The following is a 22853-nucleotide window of genomic DNA, read 5'->3' on the forward strand; positions in this document are numbered from 1 at the left end:
AGTGAGGCTTAAAAATAAGACGTCCGGACAGGGCAGTTATAGGAAAACAAAGTATAATTTCTAAGATTACAAAGGGCAGAAATAAAAATAAAGGACAGAAAATAAAGGGCAGACTCAGCATAAAGTTTATTTTTTATTCTTATACTTTAAGTAAGATGATAGATTAAACTCAAAAAGTGTTCTTTTCATATTTGTATAAGCACCTGACTGATTTGCATCAATATGTGCTCAGTGCATATTCACAGATAAATTTTAGCTCAGTTTCTTGGTGAATATCTATTGAATATTTCAAAACATGCACTAATATTGACACTAAGGTGTTTTCACATAATGCCTATTCTGATGATCACAACAGCCCTGCAAATTTCTATTGCTATTCATTCCTCATTGCCCATGAAGATGCTGTCTTTTCTGTATGTTCACGTAATCCTAATCCTATGTGCAGAGGTTTGGCAAACTTTTCTGGTAAAGAGTCAGATAGTATATATAAATATATAACCTTACTTTGCTTGCCATGTAGTCTCTGTGGCAACTACACAACTTTGGCAGTGCAGAGAGAAAACACTCATAGTAAATAAGTGTAAGTGAATGGATAGGTCTGAGTTCCAAGCTAACTTTGTTTACAAAATTAGATGGCAGGGCAGATTTGGCCCATAGGCCATAGTTGGATGACTGCTGTACATTATAAAGGTTATGGCAGTTCCAGTTAAAGAGAAAGTGCCCTCAAAACTTTATTGAATTAATGCTTATATTAGTTTGGTAAGTTCATATAGTTTTACAAACCTGGGAGGAATAAGGATTTCTAAAAAGCACTGTGAAATTTTTAAAATTAAATCAATAGGAAAGTAAGTGAATATACCAAATATTTCCTTTAGCCTTCTAAAGGATTATATTAATTAATACAATATATATCATAAACATCTCTCTCTATAAGATTAATTGATGAAACTTAGTTTATAGCCCTTTAAATTTATGTCATTGTACATAAGTGTGTGTAATATGCTTATAAAAGAATTTATAAGTTGACCTGTTTGCTATAATTCAGAAAAACAAACTGATATGGCAAAATATCAAATGAGTTTCTTCCATTTTATGTATGATTTAGAGTAAATATAGCACATATTCATATGTTATGTTCAGGCTATACCTTTGTTGTATTTTTTATTATTAAGTAGAAAAATACATGCAGGATAATTTTGGTCATGAAAATTGATAGAAATATTTTAAATATCATTTTCCAACATATAATACCATTTGCAAAAACATTCCTTACTTTGGAACAGCTAAGTGCACTTAATATAATTATTTATGTGTTTAATATGCTATAACTAGGGGCATGTTTTTATGGTAGCTATCTAGTTTTGATTATTAAGGATGTTATAAGCACCACATGTTTAAATGCAGAAAACAGAACAGCTAAATTCAAAGGCTTATGAGTAGTGAAAAATAAGCTAGCTGTTCACATACCCCTGGGGCTGTGGATTAGTTACTGTGTATTTCAGTCCCTTACTTTTGGTATGCTTTTGAAATGTATTGTATATGATTTGTGTTGAAAATCTTGGGTGTTACATTGATTTTATTCAAGGATTACAGTTCATCCAACTTCAGAGTTGTTATCTTGGTATCTAAAATTTCTAAAATTGCTTGCCAAGTTCTAACAACAAGCTGTATAATCCCAGATCAGACACTGCCTCCTGTGTATTATCCAACAACAAATTGGGTAGAATAGAATATCAGTAAATTAAGTATCAGAGTAAGCATTTTTATGTACAATGCAGATTTATAATTATAATTTATTTAATCACTAAAGCAATCTTATCGTTATTAATTTTTTTCTTATTTGTCCTTTAAAATTTTTAGGCTTAACACAGCTCATGCCACCTAAATTTCTTACTAATTAATTTCATAGCAAGTGTTCATTCATTACCATGATGCTGTATCCCGAATTCATATTCCAAATTTGATTTACGTTTCAATATGATTTGAAAAGAGGAGATTTGGTAAATTTATTAATGTATATTTCTTTTATAAAGGTCAGACAAAGGGAAATGTCTTACCCTCAATCATAGCCCACAATAATTATGTTTTCAATGTTTTGCTTAAAGTTTGGGGGATAAATATTATCAACTCTTTCCATCAAAAGCAAGAACAATGATGCTAGGTCTGTTGGTTAAAGGTAAATGCATAATACAGTCAATGTAGACATAGAGGTGAGGAAGGGACAGGAATATTAAACTTTGTTATGCCTTCTTGTATAAACAAATACAAGAATATCAAAGTAAAAGAGTGAGGGACGATGATTGCTGAATAAGGTACTTTTCAGATTGTGGATGTTATGTTTTTTATTTTTTATTATTTTTGTGACATTGTTGTTGTTGTTTTTGTTGTTGCTGTTTTATGGATTGAATTGTGCCCCCCCAAATTAATATGTTGAAGTCCTTTATCCCCAGTGTGACTGTGTTTGTAGTCAGGGCCTTTAAGGAGGTGATTAAGGTTAAATATAGTCACAAGGGTAAGGCCCTCATCCAATAGGATTGGTGTCCTTGCAAGAGGAGGAAAATACACCAGAGATATGCACATAAAGAAAAGATCATGTACAGAATACAGTGAGAAGGCGGCCTACTGCAAGCCAAGGAGAGAGGCTTTGGGAGAAACCAAACCTGCTGAGACCTTGATCTTGGACTACTAGCTTCCATAATTGTGAGAAAATAAAGATATTAAGCATATGCTATGCTTTAAAATACCTAGTCTGTGATGTTTGGTTAGGGCAAACCTTGTGGACTAATTCAACAGGTGTATAACACATATATGGGATTAAGTATTGCTTAATGAATTTCCATATAGAACATAACCCATGAAACCACTCCACATATTAAATTACATAAATTTATCAGCACCTCAGAAACTCCAGAAAGTATCTTTCCATTTACTCCATAACCAAAGGACACACACACGCACACACACACACACACACACACACATACACACACACACATACACACACACACATAAATAAAACCTGTGTTATACACTATATATATATATATGTATATCAGTTTATATATCAGTATATATAGTTATACACTATATATATATATATATGTATATCAGTTTATGATAAGTACTCCTTTATCTCTAACTTATTTAGCTCAACACTGTGCTTCTGAAATTCATTTGAATTGTTGTTAATTCCTATATTTTACTCATTCTCATTAGCTTTTACCATCTGTTAGATGAATGTAATACATACATTTATTCATTCTACTCTTGATGGACATTTCAGTTTGAGACTATTGCAAATAGTCCTTCTTTGAACATTCTTATATATATCCTAAGCTGAACAGATACACACAGTTATAACTGATATACCTAATGTAAATATAATATACATATATATTAGGTATATAACTAGACTTAAAATTGCTGGGTTCATATATTCTTTTGACTAGATTTATAGTATTATTGCTTCATTTGTGACCATGACCAAAGCTGGAAGAAGAGACAGAAGAATGTGGAATCTTGTCATGTTCTGTTATGAAGATTTTACTGTAAGGCTACCTATTTCTTCTTAGAAATAGGTCCCATTGGTTTAAAGTCATTAGAAATGATATTAGGATCATACATGAGAAAGTGTGCGTGTGTGTGTGTGTGTGTGTGTGTGTGTGTGTGTCTGTAATTAGTTTTGGAATGTGAGAATAAGCCTTGCATAAATTTAATCTCTTCTGAATCACCTTCTTCTATATGTCCTCATATGTTGTATTTTATAATTTTTTTAACATTTTTATTAATTTTTGAGAGACAGAGCATGAGCTGAGGAGGGGAGGAGAGAGACGGAGACACAGAATCTGAAGCAGGCCCCAGGTTCTGAGCTGTCATCACAGAGCGTGAGGTGGGGCTTGAACTCACGGACCACGAGATCCTGACCTGAGCTGAAGTCGGACGCTTAACCGACTGAGCCACCCAAGCACACCCTCATATATTGTATTTCAGAACCTTTATTGTCATGTCCACATAAGTTAATTTCTAAGTCTCCTTTGTCACTATGCTACTAACATGCATAAGCATTATCATATCAGTGTTTGCATCAATGTTGGAGGGTAAATTAGGATGTAGGAAGCATGTCTCTTCATTTAAAAATATGACATATTATTTAGTAAAAGCCCAAACTAAATATTTCATTGAATAATTTAAAATAATTCATATTTTAAATTTTAAAAGATGTGAAAAAATAATAAAGGCCAGCTTCCCTTCTTTACATTGTTTTTTTTTTTTTTTTTTGTCAGACATTCATTGTCTGTCATCTTAGTGATTGGAATCTTTTTTGTTTGCTTGTTTTCAGATTGATGTATCCCAAGTTTCTCCTTACCAGTATTTCCATTTAATTTGATACCTGAGATATTTTCTACATAAAACAAATACTATCGTATTTTCCCTTGTGTCTCTGTTATCCAAAAGAATCCCTTCTTGACTCCATATTTGCTCTCTAGTTTCAACTTGAGTAATCCATATTTGGCCTAGCATCATCTCCCTTTTCTATCTTTAATGCATCTTCAACACTTTGACTTCCCTTAATTTCATTCTGTGGGACATAGTTTTATCCCTTGGTTTTTGTTCTCTCATGGATATTTACAGCTCTGACTCCTTTATGTTCAAGACTGGACATTTTCTAAGGTTATCTCTTATGTTCCTTTCTTTTATGTACTTGCAAGCTGTCTCTTGACTCTCTCATCTGTTCTTAAAATTTAAATACTACATCAGCATAGAGAATATAAAATTGCATTCCAATTTGAGTTCCAAAACACAAAGACTCAGATCTGTTGTTGATGTGAAATAAAACACTTCGTCAGGTACACAGATGATGGAAATAGTCTGTCCCACTGCAGTCAGGTGTAGTCATGGCATGTTAAGCACACTCATGTTTTGGTCAATTCTACTTGTAATAGTTATAAGTTCAAGAGCTTTATAAACGAAATGTGTTTGTGTTGTTTATCACCTGAATCATCCTAAGGAAATTAGGTTCTCCACCTGAATCCTATGTTTCTCATTGTGACAATGGGGAAAATGACACCTATTATGTTGTGATGACTTATATATAATTGTGGTATTAGTAACATCTCCAAATAGGAGCAGCAAATTGCTCAAAGTCAGGTACAAGAATCATAAAAATACTTTCTTTCTCTCTTTCTCTACCAACTTCAAAAATGCAAAAACATACTTGAAGACTGCCTGATAGTCCAGCGAGAAATCGGGGCTATATGGCTTTCACTTCCTCTAGGTCCTGTAGAATTTATTACTTTAAAAATGCAAGGACTAGGGCTGGACTTCAGGTATAGTGTAGAATGGGCACAAAACTTATATGCAGGCTGTGGCTGTGACTTTAGACAAGGCACTGAGATGTACAACACTTCTTTCAGTATGAGTTGTCCCAAGGACATTGTGGTTTAAATGCATTTCTGAGTACCAGGTTCCAGATTTATGTTTCTTTCTCATTGTTTAAAATGAGCTGATTTAAATCTTACAGCTTCTAAACTTGAGGGCACCATATTTATAAAATTGTTATATTGTGACAAATGTTTTAAAAGAGTAAAGCCTCTTTTTTTCTCCTTAAAAAAAATTGGTAGCTTAGCTCTGACACATTACATGATTGCCTGCCTAAATATCTTTGTACTTCAGATTATAAACATTGTTTTATAGTATAAAATACTTAAAGGGAATTTAATAGAAATGCATTTTATTTGTTAGATAATTAGTCGATTGCTTTTTAAAAGGAACAGTTCATTTCAGTATAAGGTAGCATCCAGACTATGAAGAAATGTGAAGCATTTGATAGCCTGCTTATTTTGCTTTTATTTTGCAAGTCTTTTGCATACTCATACGGGGCTTGCAATCTCTGACATTATCCAGGGACCTGAACTATCATTTCTTGAAGCAAGATGGATGTTTACCCTGCTTGGGAGGCACTTAACATGGCAACAGCACAGGCAGTGTAAGTGACCTCTCTCTGGGTGGAAGCCTCGAGTGTATACATAGATTAATGTGCTTCTCCAGAGAGTGATCACTGGGCAGATTCTTATTAGTCAATTTATTCAGTTGATTAAAGATGACTAATCATATTGTATTTTGAAGAACTCTCTTAGTTATTAATTTGAGCCACAGAAAACAGGAGAGCCAGTTCACCTTAGCTACAGAAATTGTGTGCAGAGAATTAGACACTGCACATTGCCACGCATGGGCACTGGTTAAGCATGGGGAGGGAATATAAAGTTTCAGCTGTTATGTTCTGTCTAGGTGCAAGTGCAGATAAGCCTTTGAACTTTAAGGCATATAGAATCTGTAGTTAATTGATGGAAAATTTACCTTCTTCTCAAGGTGCATTTTGCAAAGTGATTGTAAAGGTGCTTGCTGAATGCAAAATGGATTTAATAGATAATTTGGATTGCATTGACTTTACACTCATTGTGATTTAAACGGAAACTTATGCTAGCAGGATTGGATTTTAACATTATATTGTTTTGTGAATGTATCTGTGGATTGTAACATTAAATTGTCTTATGAAAGGATCTGTAGATATTGATATAGAAGTGTTTATATTTTGCAAGAAAGGTTCGATGTGACATACTATGCTTAATTTGAAGTGCAATTCTTTTTTATGATAAACTATTTGCATAGAAAATCATAATGTTATTAAGACAAATATTTTAATCATAAAATTCTTTAAAAAAAATCTTTAATTCTGTCAAATTTCTGACAAAGTATGAGGCAAACCATTGTATCTCCAGAATGTCTTGTAGGTGTGGGGTTAGGGCCGTTATCGACAGGGATGTTGTCCTAAGTCTGTGTTTTCATAGGCTACACACTTTTATTTTTTAAGAGATATGTAAAATATCTTATTTTAAAGTTATGTAATTATTTAAAGCATTAAGACAATGTAGGACACTAACAGAATGATATTTGAAAATCCCAATTCTAATGCTAAGAGGTAACAACAGATTGGGCATTAAGTCAACCAGGCATATTTTAATATACTGATCTAGATACACTAACAACTACTTTATGAAAACAGAATAAAATTATATATACTATATTTATTTTTAAAAATGATGAACATAGATATGGGTTTGTGTAAGAAAGCCTCAGCATGTTGACTGCATGCCCACTGCCTTCTCTGTCCTCTGCATCCCTTCAGATATATCATGATGTAAGCAAAATCATGGGCACTGGTCTAGACTGGGAGGGAACAGTTGACACCAGAGGACAAAACCTAGTGACCAACTGTGGAAAGCCCTGAAGCAAGAATAAGACAGCATTTTCTAGAGATACTTTGGCCCTTAGGGATGTAAGAAAAAGAACCATTCTGGCCTGAGTGAATATCTGTGGAAGGACCTGCTGACATACTCCCAGTGATCCTAAGGCTGAGGACCAGGGTTCGCTCTCTTGACCTCTGCAACTGTTGCTGATGCAACTGTGCAGGTGACGAGACAAAAGAACAGAGGCAACCCTTTCCACTATTGTTTAGGATTCTAAACATGTCAGTTCCAATGTGTGAACGTTTTCGTACTTGCCTTTTGATGCATATTATGAGAGTTTCTATAGGATATATATTTCAAAGTAAATTACAGAGGTTTCTAGTTGTCTTCCAGTATTAATCATCTCCTTTTTAAGGTAACATTGGATTTCTTCATGTTGCATTGGGCACATGGTGTCTCAAAATATAAGTATACTTTTGCCCAAGTTATATTCATATGTGCCTAAGTCCTTGCCAATAAAGATAAGATACTATAATATACTGGTTTGTCAAATTAGCTTCAGACAAATCAAAGATCTAACCCATGATTAAACTTTACCAGTAATTTAAAGTACTCAGATAATCGCAAGGTGTTATAAAAATTGGTCGAGGACTTACAATGAGCTTTCCAGGCTACTTCTCATTGCGTCCTACTTGTTCTATCCTGACTTCAATGTGAGCTTTCAGGTGATGTGTGCAACTGCAAATCTTACACAGAAGAGAGTCATTTCAGTTATAAAACATTTCCATTTTATATTCAGTGAGTGATAGAGCTTCAGTGACATTTTCCAGGGAACCATTCCCCATAGATCCATAGATTTTATGTTTGTTTCTTATAAACAATCCTAGACAACCTGCTAAGTATCTCCTGCTAAATGTGTCCCATAGATACAGACTCTGCTGCCTGCAAATATCATTAGTTTGCTTGCCAGTAAGTCTGTGATTAACATGCCTAAAAGGACATTAAAACAGGTCACTGACTTCTTTCTTTCCTTTAAGGTGGATTGGATTCTTAACTCTTTCCTTCCCAGATGTATAAGCAGAAGCAGTCCCTAAATCCTAGGCAGTATCATTTGCATTAGAGAGTTTTCTTCTTCTTTCTTCATTCCAAGTAGAGTGTGGATGTAGTGGATGGAAATCCGCCAGACCTTTGCAATGGAAACTTTTTGCCAAGTAGACAAACAAGATAAAAAGAGTCTGCATCCCTGTAGAATTGCAGGGACATAGCAGTACCAGCATGCCAACTTCCAGCCTTTCTCAGTATCAGGGAAAATTAACTATCTGTTTAAACTCCTGTTATTTAATATGTTTTGAAACTCTCATATGACTCTAATGACAAAACTGAAAAAAATTAGAACCCAGCAGAATACTGCACATGACAGAACCTATACATGGCTTTGGAATAAGAGAAGAAGATAGGTTGGCAATCTGATGATGCTTGTTAAACAATGGAAGTCATATTATGACATTAAAAATATTTATTTATTTTGAGAGAGAGAGAGAGAGAGAGAGAGAGGGAGAACGAGGGAGGGGCAGAGAGAAATAGAGAGGGAGAATCCTAAGCAGAGCCCAATGCGGGATTCGATCCCATGAACCATGAGATCATGACCTGAGCCAAATATGCTTAGCCAACTGAGCCACCCAAGTGCCCCTATTACATTTTTGGATAGAGTCACAAGCAGAACTAGGGGGAATAGTTGAAAATCAATAACAGCCTTAGTTGTCCATTTTTTTCTACTTCTAATCCTTCAAGAGAGAAGTACTCTATTAGAATTGGATAGTCAGTCTTTACATAGAGAGAGAATGAATGAAGCCTTATTAAAGGAAACATAATTGGTGGCTAAATGTGTAGTTTGGAACCTTGGCAGATTGAAGAAATGGCTTTTTTACTCCAAGCCATATCCTTATATAGGTTTTGGTTGGAACTCAGAAGACTTAGCAGTTAGTAAGATTAAATATTTCTGGCTTACATCCTGCTGGGTGTGGCTATGTTACTAAATTTTGCCAAAAAATGTAAGAAGATATAATTTGGGAAATTTGGGGGAACTGACCTTAAATGAAAGGGACATTAGAGTACCTTTTTTTTCCTAATTTTCTGTTGGTTGAATGTTAATATAATTTCTCGAGCTCCAAAAACAATTTTAGAACCTGACTTGGTCTTGGGGATGGAAGCCAAATACGGTAGAGCAACATGAATGTAGAAGCCTGACATTCTGACCAAATTGATGCCCTGGTTTTCCACACTTCTCAGATAAGGGAGAAGATCAAATTCTAATAAGAAACTTATATTGTTTGAGTTGCTTCTGATACTCAAAATAAAACCCAACTAAGGAATATTTGTGAGAAACAAAGTGCTAAAGAAACATTTACAAAAGGTCAAGAAATATTAAGAGAAAATGACAAATAAACAGAAATACACATTCCATTTACATACATGCCAATTTTGTGTTGAAAACACTAAAGATAAGGTACAATAATAAACTAATAAAAGACAGTTTATCCTTCTCAAAATTAAAAGCCATATTCACCAAAGAATCCAGCTAAATATTTAGGATCAGAATTATTTGAAATGCATGCTTCAGTTTACATTAGTATATTTGATTAGCTAATATAAACAATAAAAATCTAAAAGTCTGAGGGACAAATAAAATTGTAAGGAATTAAAAACAAAATGAAACTAGAAATTTGGGGAGACAATTAAGCACCCAAGTCAACTTTCACTCCGCTGGTGTCTGCTAAATCCTAGATAAGTTGAGTTTTTGTTTCTGTGGATGAAGAAAAGGTCTAGGGCTCACTCAAGTTCGAGAATATAATTGGAAACTAATAAAAACTTAGGATTCAGTGGGATGCACCTGTGTAAATTAGTATAAAAAATAAATCTACAATACAATGATAAAAACTACACTTTTCCATTATGATAGTACTGTATGGACTGATGCTAGAGATAAAAATCCTCCTGGACATTTATTACCAGGAGCCCATCCTCACATGATTTTGTATTCTAAATCTATGCTACTTTTTGGTCAAAAATACCTAATAAGTGAATTTAAATGAACAGATTCCTGGGTTAGTAGTGCTTTAAATGACTGGTAGAACTGAATGCATCTGTATGTATCTATATCTATATCTATATCTATATCTATATCTATATCTATATCTATATCATCTATATCTATATCTACCATCTATATCTATATCATCTATATCTATATCTATATCATCTATATCTATATCTAGATATATATCTATCTATATAGATATAGATATATAGATATATAGATATATAGATATATAGATATATAGATATATAGATGTTTTTTTTTGAATTTTCAGTTCACTGTCAAAATCACAAAATCAACATGGAAACAAGACATGCTACAAGAAAGCTAACATAGATATTAGAGGGGTGCCTGGGTGGCTCAGTCGGTTGAGCCTCCGACTTTGGCTCAGGTCATGATCTCATGGTCTGTGAGTTCAAACCCCGCGTCGGGCTCTGGGCTGACAGCTCGTAGCCTGGAGCCTGCTTCAGATTCTGTGTCTCCCTCTCTGTCTCTCTGACCCTCCCCCATTCATGCTCTGTCTCTCTCTGTCTCAAAAATAAATAAACATAAAAAAATTTTAAAAAACCATAGATATTAGATAGAAGAATGAGTCCCGTAAGATTTTAGTTATATAGAGCGTCCAATAAAGATTATAAAATAAGCATGTTCAAATGAACAAGAAACAAGAGATAATAATGAGTACAAAAAACCTTTTAAAACTTTTAGGAAAAAAATTTCATAGTAATCGAAATATAAAACTCAATAGAAGAGTTAGAGAGCAGATGAAAGTCAGCATACAATAGAACTAAAACATGAAAGTAGTGGTAAGAAATTATCTAGAACACGTAATAATGCAACAGAGATAGGAAACAGTAAGACATTGAGTCACCGATGATAGAAAGAATGGAAAGTCCAATGCCTTTTAGCTTGATGTTACCTTAGAGGTAATATAAATAATGAGAAAGAAAGAAATGTGTATTCTGGCAATGACTGGAAGTTCTCTAAAATCTAAGGCACTGTAATTTTACCAAATAAGGCCCATGAAGCTCAAACAGAATAAATTAAAAGAAAATCAAACTTGGACATACATAATAGTGAAACTTCAGAGAAACAAAGATAGATAAAGGGAACCAGAAAGAAAAGACTGATCACTTTGAAGAAGGGCAGACCCATGGGTAACTTCTCAGACATCAACAACAGCAGTTAAAAGTTAGTGGAATAACATTGTCAGTGTCCTCAGAGAAAACAACTGCAAAATAACCATACTCTGTTTATTTTTTTAATTTTATTTTGATTTTTAGAAATTGCAGTTGGATTTTGCTAACCTCCATGGATAGGATCATAATGTTTAATTTCTTTGATTGGTGTATGCATTGAATCATATTGACAAATTTGTAAGGTTTTTCTCTTTTTGCTACATTGTAATAATCAATTTTCTAAAATTTAATTAGGACTTTTCCATAAGTCAGGTAGTATATAGTCTCCTTCTCATTTATTTCTTGTATTCATTCTTTATCAAGTTTTAGAATTAAAGTAAATCCAATGTGTTTTTTAAATGTATTGAATTTTATTTTTTGTTCCATGGGGTAAAGTAATATCTATGCATGCTTCAATAAGCGATAATTTTTCCAATACTTAGCCAGTTACAGTGAAGTAATTGTTCTTCAAATATATTTTCTTGCCCTTCTTTGTACCTACCCTATATGCATCCTATACTCCAAACGTCCAAATTTATTTTAACGTAAGTTCATGACTAGACTGTGTGGGATGTCTTTCTTTAGTGTTAATGTCTTTATTTTGAAGAATCATTCCAAAGGCCATCTCCTTAATAGTAACTTCCCTAAACACCACATTCAGACACAGGTATACTGTCTCCATCGCAATTCACATATCCCATTAGAGTACCCCAGTGGAGTTATTTGTTCAAACGTCTGCCCAGTCCTCTGAACAATTAGTTACACTATTAGATCCTCTGAGTTTTTGACTGAGAAAAACAGTTGGTAAATAGACAATCACTTTAGACACCACAAAGTCTAATGTATTTTTTCAGTACTGTGCTTCTCAGGTTTTGAAAACAAGAGATACAGAGAACTGAGAAGCATCCTTTTGATTAACAGAAGCTGACTACTTTTACAGAATTAAGTTTTTTAAAAAAGTGTTTTTTTTTAACATATATTTATTTTTGAGAGACAGAGTATGAGCAGGGGAGGGGCAGAAAGAGGGAGACAGAATCAGAAGCAGGCTCTAGGCTCTGAGCTGTCAGCAGAGCCCGACGCAGGGCTTGACCTCATGGACAGTGAAATCATGACCTGTGCCAAAGTCCGGCGCTCAACCGACTGAGCCACCCAGGTGCCCCTACAGAATTAACCTTTTTAAAAATTTCCCCATGTCAAGAAACACAACAATTAATGATGCCACGTGTCATATTTGTCTATTGCCAAAACTAAATATAGAGTTTGTACATAGTAAGCAAAAAAAAGAAAAAAATGGTGTTTGTGCCTGATGCATGTCTAGTCAGTAAGCACAAGTAGCACGGCAGAAAACTTTGAGGAAAAATAAGCACTATTAGAAATCAAAATGAGAAAATATTAGCCCCACAATCTTTCAAGGTGATCCTTCTTACAGGTATATTAAGATGGATTTTTTTGCAACATGAATTTAGAACTACTTTGGACATTTAAATTTGATTTTTCTAAAAGAGAGAAATTGCATTAGTGTGTTTTGTGTGTCTGTGTGTGTTGTGTATAAGAGAGATTAGACTTTTAGCATCATTGTATCATTGAAGATACTTTCGAACAAAAAGCAATGACACTGAGTGAACACTATGTTAATGTTGTACTTTACTGCAAGAAGTGAGCTTTTATTTATGTGCATTGCTAGACCCAACAATCTTCTTAAAATTATTTGGGATATAAACCCGGGATTCTACTTTTGAAATCAATCCTCCAATCCTTGGAGCACATTGTAGTTTACTTTTTTATACACATCTAGTTAAGTAGTGACTTAAATTTATAATAATAAAATTATAAGTCAAGGTGAAAGTATTCTGAAAGTGACTTTCTATCATTTTCTACTGTGCCTCATTTTTGATCTTGAACACTACCAGGATAGTGCCAAAGCTTTAATTTAAAAGTTTGAGAAGCAGTTGGCAAAAAGCATTTTGAGCCTGAAGCAGTCATCAACACCTCAGGAAAATTTTGAACATCTCTGAAGTGTTTCTAAGGTATGATATAGGGACTCATATTATTTTCTCTTTTTTTAAATTTTTTTAATGTTTATTTATTTTTGAGAGACAGAGAGAGACAGCATGAGTTGGAGCGGGGCAGAGAAAGAGGGAGACATAGAACATGAAGCAGGCTCCAGACTCTGAGCTGTCAACACAGAGCCCAACACGGGGCTCGAACTCACGAACTGTGAGATCATGACCTGGGTCAAAGTCAGCTGCTTAACCAACTGAGCAACCCAGAAGCCCCAGGACTCATATTATTTTCATTCAAATTCAGAGGGATAAATAAATTTCGTGAAGGGCCCACAAAATGTGCTTTGGATATCCCAATAATACATCAGGCTCACTGGTTTAATAAGAGTTCTCAAAATTTGATCTTTGATCTCATAATTGTATTTCTGATAGTGACATATTTGTATCACACAAATGAGTCAGCAGTTTTATTTTTTAATTTAATTTATTTATTTAAGTTTATTTCTTTATTTTGAGAGAAAGAGAGAGTGAGTACAGTGGAAAAAAAGGCAGAGAGAAAGAGGGAGAGAATCTCAAGCACGCTCCCCGCTGTCAGTACAGAGCCCCTCTGCAGGGCTGGATATCAAGGACCACAGGATCATGACCTGAGCCGAAATCAAGAGTTGGATGCTTGGGGCTCCTGGGTGGCTCGTCACTTAAGCATCTGACCCTTGATTTTGGCTCAGGTCATGATCCAGCAGTCTTGAGATCAAGCCCCATGTTAGGCTCCAAGCTCAGCGAGGAGCCTGCTTGGTATTGTCTCTTCCTCTGCCCCTTCTCCCTCCCCCCAAATAAATACTCTTTAAAAAATTTAGATGCTTAACCAACTGAACTACCCAGGCACCCCAAGTCAGCAGTTTTATAGTGATCTTGAAAGAGTACACTCTCTCAAATGTCTAAATATAAAGACTTCTCATTTGAAAATATAAGTGGAAAAGAGTTGAATAAGTAAATAATTATTTTGTATACTAGCTTTTGAGTTTTCTTGAACCTGGTAGTATATTTCTTATCAAAAGCACATTATAACATCTAATCTTTATCTATCTACATATTAATTAGGAAACCAAAGTGTATACTAAGATGTTATGATGAGCAGTGGGTATTATATGTGAGTGATGAATCACTAAATTCTATTCCGGAAACCTATTATTACACCATAGATAACTATAATTTAAATAAAAATTTGAAAAACAAGCATATAGTAAGAAAGGAATCTGGTTTTTTTTTTTTTCAACGTTTTATTTATTTATTTATTTATTTTAGGGACAGAGAGAGCATGAACGGGGGAGGAGCAGAGAGAGAGGGAGACACAGAATCGGAAACAGGCTCCAGGTTCTGAGCCATCAGCCCAGAGCCTGACGCGGGGCTCGAACTCCCGGACCGCGAGATCGTGACCTGGCTGAAGTCGGACGCTTAACCGACTGCACCACCCAGGCGCCCCGTGGAATCTGTTTTTTAAAGGCTGAAATCAAATCAATGTTTTCTTGCTTCACTTGATTAAAGAAGCAAAATCATTCTAAGCATAATATTTTTAGGCAACCACTCCTTTTATTTTAAGAATTAATGCATATTTTGTATTAAGTTGCAGCTCAAAGTACTTTTCTGTTATTCTACACTAAATATGCCAGGATGGCATCAATAATTCTATAATACGTTGTAGGAAAAGCACCAACTCTGAATTCAAACATGTTGGTTTGGACTCAAGTTTTGCTGTTTACCTTTAGGATGATCAAGGAAAAATTACTTACTTTATTGGAATCTAATTTCTTTATTTTTAAATTGTAAACACTAATAGTAACAAGGGCTCACAAAAGACCGCAGGGGAACTAAGTATTGACCAGATTATGGTGCAACCCATCATCTAACTAAAAGTTAAAACGGATGGGGGCGCCTGGGTGGCTCAGTCGGTTAAGCCTCCCACTTCAGCTCAGGTCACGATCTCGCGGTCCGCGAGTTCGAGCCCTGCGTCGGGCTCTGTGCTGACAGCTCAGAGCCTGGAGCCTGTTTCCGATTCTGTGTCTCCCTCTCTCTCTGCCCCTGCCCCGTTCATGCTCTCTCTCTGTCTCAAAAAAAAAAAAAAAACAAAAACAAAAACAAAAACAAAAAACGTTAAACAAAATTAAAAAAAAAAAAGTTAAAACAGATGGACACTAACCAGAGATCTTTTGCTATCAGATCAGGAACACACAAAAAGCTCATATATTATATTAAAGCTCATTATATTCATTTTGGAGAATCAGAGTCATTTAAGAATATTTCATCAGGTTTATTTTTTATTTTAAACTTAATCTTAACTCTTAGGTAAGTAAACCTAGCTTTTTTTACTTGATTTTCTTAAAAGGTCAGTATTCTTGAGGTTTTTAAGTAATAAATACTCAAAACAATTACAGGTATGATTTATATGCTTTTATTTTAGTGTAAGGTAAACTTTGAGAAGGTTGATGTATTTAAGTGTCAAATGTTAATGTTTTAATTTCTTAAAATATGCAGAAGCAACCATTTTTACAGAGCATCGGAGGTTATAAATCATCCCTTACTATAAATGACAACTCTGTCTCCATTATCCACACAAGTATTAATTGTAAATTCCTAATTCCTTTTTTGTATTTGATGAACAAATATTTTAATATAGTAAGAATTTCTTATGCAAAATGTCTTTGGAAAACCAAATATGTTTTTGGTGGGCTTTTAATATTCTCAGAATATGTACTTAGGCTTTTTAAATGCTACAGTCATTCATGATTTTAATAATGTTTCTATGGTTTCCTTAACATACACCAGGTAAAGCACTATTCTCTGTATTTTGTATGTAGCTTTTTCTTTGGTGCATTTCATGAGTTTTAATGGAAAAACAATGTAAGCTTGAAAAATAATCACTTTATGCAAAAAAAAAAAAAACCCACAAACAAACAAACAAAAGTAGGCAAGGAGGATATTCACCTTTAAAGATGAGAACCTAACATCTTACTTTATAGTTTCTAGAATTTAATTAATTTGAGAAGTTGCTAATAAATACTATCCATGGTAACAGTCATATAACCAAAGTATGAGATAGAAGCAAGAAAATAAAAGAATTCATATTATGAACAGTTATTATGTTACAAACAATTGACATTTAATCCTCACAGCAAATATATTTGGTAGATACTATCATTCCCACTTTAGGGATGATCTTTAGATTTAAGGATGTTAGAGATTTTCATGGCATAGAACAACCCCCTCTCAGAGTACGACAAAGCTCACGTCTAATATCTTTGCATTGTAAGGAAAGAAAAATCCAGATTAGTTAAATTCATAATCAGAATCACATTTTTAAAAAATTACCATCTTGTTCAAAGTAGGTAGGAAAGGTAGGCTCATGTAAACATTATGGGTGGAGCTGTGGAGAGACTAGAAAACCCCTGAGTATTTATGGATGTAAATATTTCAGAGAATTTAAGTCATTGCACATATATTTTTTTTCACTGAAACTTTGATGTTTTACTATGAATCTTGAGCCCAGGACCAATCCAGATATTGACAGAAGGGGTTTGAGCGAATCTAGCTCACTCTTACCAATAAATAATACTTATTTTTACTTTGATTTATATTTCAGTTTGAAATTATGTTCACTTCATGCCACAGTTGTCAAAACTGGATTCTATAAAATCTCTATCTGAGAGAGTATTTTGGTGGTGCTGTCTGCACAAGTAGGGCCTGCCTGATCATGTCATACTCACCATATAATGCATTAAGCCCTGTTAACAGGCTGATGTCAAATGCTTTCAAATTCTTCATTTCCATTTTCTTTCAGTGTGAGGCCAATCTAACCCTGTAAAAAAGAAAGAGAGAGCAATAGAGAGAGAGAGAAAGAGAAAGGAAGAAAGAAAGAAGGAAAGAAAGAAAGAAAGAAAGAGAAAGAAAGAAAGAAAGAAGAAAGAAATTTTATTTTCTCGAAGTTCTGGAGGCTAGAAGTCTGAGATTGAGATGTCAGTGGAGTTGGTTTCTTCTGAGGCCCCTCTCCTTGGCTTGTGGATGGCTGCCTTCTACCCCTGTCCTTACATGGTCTTTCTCTCTGTGTCCTAATATCCTCTTTTAAAAATTAAAAAAAATAATTGAAACATAGCTGACATATATCATTTCCAGGTATAGCATAGTGATTCAACAGTTATATACGTTAAGAAATATTCACCAAGATAAGTGTATTACACAATTATTGACTATATTCCCTATGCTGTACTTTTCATGCCCACAAATCTCTTTAAATATGTATTTTATGTCACTCTTCAGACTTGTTGGAATATTATGTATTTTCTTTTGATATTTGATATGTATAGCATATTTTTTAACGTTTACTTATTTTTGAGAGGTGGGGGAGGGGCAGAGAGAGAGGGAGACACATCATCTGAAGCAGGCTGCAGGCTCTGAGCTGTCAGGACAGAGCCCGACGGGGGGCTGGAACCCTCGAACCATGAGATCATGACCTGAGCTGAAGTTGGAGGCTTAACCGATTGAGCCACCCAGGTGCCCCTGTATAGTGTACGTTTTTAACAGTCATATCACCACATTGATGGATTTCATCACTTGGGAGTTGTGGACACCTTTTGTTAAAACTGGATAGGACAGGCATCAAGGAAAGTAAATGTGGAGTTTTTCTGACACTGTCAGGTAATGGTATTGACAAAGATTGTCTAATTCAATAAGAATCACATGTCCAGGAGTAAAGTAAAAAAAAAAAAAAAGCGATAGGTGAAATGAACATAGTAATGGTAATATAGGAGAGTAAACATCCTATAAGAGGAAGTGAACACCAGGGAGTTCTAGCAGAATACCTGGATTGTAGAGTTCTGTTGTTGTCATTTGTTTGTTTTGATAGTCAGTGCCTAGTTACATATATGTATTATCTTAAATTTCTGAGTCATTTCTTTAGAAGGTATAGTGTTTTGACTTTATTTACTTCATATACATCTACATTTCTAGATTTGAAAGATGACCCCTCAAAAGTAATATCTGAAAATAAAGACAGAAGACTCTTGATAAATTAAAGCAGTACTAGATTGATTTGATGATAAAAATTACTTTAATTCTAAGCAATGTAGTTTACACTTTAGTAACTTTGAGGTGGTGGTGGGATATGGATGTAATGATTTTGTGGAAAAAATGTAATTATTCCAGAGAAGAGTAATCAGTTAATTCTGGATAGATGAATTGTTTGACAAGAAAACAATTTGAGATAAGTCTAGTATGACTACAAGACGCTGAGGGCCTGGACCACATCTGGAAAAAAGGAATAGATGCAAGATATATTACAAAGTTAGCATTTCATGCCAGAAAAGATATGAGTAAATAATTTATGAACAAGCTGTGCATGTACTAAAATTGATAGAAGGCAGGTAATAAGTATAGTCACATCATTGTTTTACAGCTACACCTTGTATTTTCAAAGTCCATTTCTCATTCTCCTGTGTCCTTTCACTTGAATTATCTGACTTCTTTGCTAAGATGAAGTTTCATTTTTGATTCTAATATTTGTTGAAAGAAAATGCTTACCTATATTATATTTAAATTTTTTATAGTACCATTCATTAGTTGTGTGTTTCAGTATTTTAGCAGTAATTGATCTTTTCAAATGAGAGATATAGATAATGATGGTAGGTAGGTAGGTAGGTAGAAACAGAAATACCCAGTTACAGAGGAGAAGAGAGAAAAAAACCCTATTAAAAAGACTTGGCATTCAAATCTTAGCAGCAATTACTTGAAGGCGTTCATAGAATGGGTTTTAATAAATATTTTAAATTTATTTAAAATATCAGAATGGGAGACATGTTAACAGTCTCAATGTTTAGACATGTGCTAATTATTTAACTAATCATCATTTCCTCTTTGTGAAGTTGAGTTAATTTAAAATAATTAGATCACCATGTCCATTTCACATTTTGAGCCTTCCTAGAATAAGCAATGAAATGGCAAATGAAATTGAAAAATGATGGCACCTCAGCTCTTTTCGAAAAATAAATATACAACCAGAGCATGTAAAGCCACTGTCACTTCATATAGTAGCAATCTAGGCTAAAATGAAGATGAAACAGCTTTCCTGGCTGAAATGAAGATATCAACTGCATTAAATTAGATTTTTTTGGTACTTAAGTGAAAGACAGTTTTTCCAGTATCTGAATTACCTGCCTTAAATCACTTCATAAATTGGACTAAACAGTATTGAGTTTGAGGGTTGTTTTTCTATTCCCTTCTGTTGACACAAAGTTCAGTGCTCCATTTCTTCTTTAACTATGAGAGAAGCTGTAATAACAGAGACTATAGACGTAATGTAGAAATGAAATGTTTCAAATTGCATTTGTGTCCCCAATGTCTACTTTAGACTTGTCCCAAGAAAAGCACACATTTTGAAGTAGTTTTAGAGGGCCCTTCTTTTGAATGGATAATAATTTATTTCATGAGGTACACATTTTCTCTTTTGAAAACAAGAGGAAAATAATTTCCTCTTTGTTCACTTTTCAGTGTAATTGTGTAGAGAATATTGGTACTTATACTGATGACTTCAATTTCCACAATGTTAGAATAGATAGTTTAATTGCAAATACTTACATATATACTCTTACTGTTAATCTTCTTAATATTACCATGGTGATGGTCCTCTGAATCCAAGTTTATTGATCTGTACGTAAATAGGGAGGTGAAAAGAAATTTCTACCCCAACTCCTCCCATTATGCTATCATTACATAGACATGGGAAAACTGTTGTAAATATGCTCATGATACAAAGATAAATAGATTTATGAAAATGAGAACATGGCAGGCAGTAGTAGTGGGGGAATAATTTAATATTCATGTTATCCTCTAAATAATATTGGAAAATCAAAAAAGAAATTCTTAATAAATGTATTCTGAATAATAACAGGAACCTCAAATTTCTATTATTTATGTATTATTAAATCAGTTTAAACTTTTTAAAAAAAAATTTTTTTTTTCAATGTTTATTTATTTTTGGGACAGAGAGAGACAGAGCATGAACGGGGGAGGGGCAGAGAGAGAGGGAGACACAGAATCGGAAACAGGCTCCAGGCTCTGAGCCATCAGCCCCAGAGCCCGACGCCGGGCTGGAACTCACGGACCGCGAGATCGTGACCTGGCTGAAGTCGGACGCTTAACCGACTGTGCCACCCAGGCGCCCCGTAATCAGTTTAAACTTTTAATAAAAATTATTTCAAGGGGGATTGAGTGAGATATTGCTTTAATCTAGTCTTATGTCATAAGATCTAAAATACTGTTTCATTAACCTCAACACTGTACTTTCAGAACCTACTAAACTACTGAAAACATATAAGTAGAAGTTTCTCAATGAATGCCTATTGAATTGAGTTTATGGTAAAAAGGTTGTTAGTGAAATTGAAGAGTGATTACCAAACTCTTTTTACCAAACATTAGTCGTTTACCGAACGTTTTTTTTAATTTTGGCTCTGCATACTGATACCAACTTTACAACCCCATAAATTATATACCTGATTATTTAAAAAACAAATATTTTTATTCAATTTAAAATTAACTCTAGGTTTTAAAAGATTTAACAGCTTGGTCTTAAGCCAGATATATATTTTTCCCTTACATTAGAATTTTCCAAAGTAAAACCAAGATACCTGGACATCCAACTGTATCTTTATTGGATTTAAGTAGTACTTAAATCGATAACATTCTAGTTTAAAAGAGGCTACTTGACTTTCAAGGCATTTAATTAAAGCTACATTCCATTAGTTAGAATAATCTAAACTTGACTTCATCTACTAAGTCATTTGGATCATTTTATCAGATCCTTCCCTTCTGAAGATTGTTGATTTACTTCTTCCTTATAGATCACACTTTACTCACAGAATATCCAACACTTAGTCATTATATGTTTAATTATAAAATACATAAGACAATGAAAAATTTTCTTAGTCTCATTAATGGGTATATGTAAATTCTCACACATGTAATTTTTGTCTGAGATTGTAAACATTCTTATTCCCCAAATCCCATCTTTAGTCCTCTGTTGTCTCATAGCACACACTGTCCCGTGATCATTTTTCCAATAACAACAATGGCAGCAATGGCAGTTACTATTTATAAAACAATGGCTATGTGTAAGGCACTGCTTAGGACTCAACATTATTATGTTTAAATTGATTGTCATTAGGTATTATGGACCGTTAGTTGTTTTAAGATAAAATTACATATTTATTTTTGTAGTTTTAAGATAAAACTACATATACATATTTATGAAATCATATTTAGGATGAACAGATTAGCATTACAAACAAATAAAATAAAATGCGACCATCTGGAAACAGCCATGGTAGAGCTGTGTTTTTTTTTTTTATTTTTAATTATATTTGAGCATGTAGTGTATGTAGTGGCCTTCTTTTTACCACTTGGGCCAGTACTTTTTCTCCAGGCTCTGTCTATTCTTAGCTATCATTATTTTTCCTATTTTTACAATCAAGGGGAGAAAATAGAAACTTATTAGCTTATTCTTTTGAATGTTTTGAAGCAAAATCTTTTGCATATGTAGATTACTGGCCATTTGTATTATTTTCCCCTAATTTTCTATTTCTTTCTCCTGTTAGATATGTTGCCATTGTCATGGCTACACATGTTTGGGTTTTCAATGATATATTGAAAAAAAAACATTGTCTTAGTGTCCCAAAAACATTAACATAAATAGGTATTTATTGAATAGTATTCATGTGTCTGACACTGTTCAAGAGATAAGGGATAAAACAGCCTGCATAATACATATGGCCCCCCCAAATATGGGACTCATAGGCTAAGGGGAAGTGACATTATGTATTTATAAATGGCATTACTACTCTGAAACAGTAGCCTCGAAACCAGAAACCAAAGCAATTCTAGGAGGATATAGTTCCAAAGTATTTGACAATTTTCTTTGTTCAGTCTTAGAAAGGTCTTTTCAGCAAATTTTCCAGAGTTTATTTATAATTGCTGATATAGTTTATTTTCCTAAATTTGGCCTCCCTAGTGAGGAAACATTATGTTGATATTTTAATGAAAGAACAAATTACACACCTGCTCCCCCTTCTCCTCATCCTCCTACCCAAGTGTATATTTGAAAAGAAGACAAAAGCATATGTATGCATCCCTGTTATAGCTATTTGGAGAACTTGGCATAGGACTACATCAATTTCCCAATATTTCACTCCAGGATTAGTTTCATAAGGTTTCCATAACAAATTACCACAAGCTGGGTAGCTTAAAACAGCAGAAATCTCTTGTTGCAGAGTACTAGATGCTAGTAATC

Source organism: Prionailurus viverrinus, chromosome A1 (genome assembly GCF_022837055.1).
Source record: "Prionailurus viverrinus isolate Anna chromosome A1, UM_Priviv_1.0, whole genome shotgun sequence".
Classification (NCBI taxonomy): domain Eukaryota; kingdom Metazoa; phylum Chordata; class Mammalia; order Carnivora; family Felidae; genus Prionailurus; species Prionailurus viverrinus.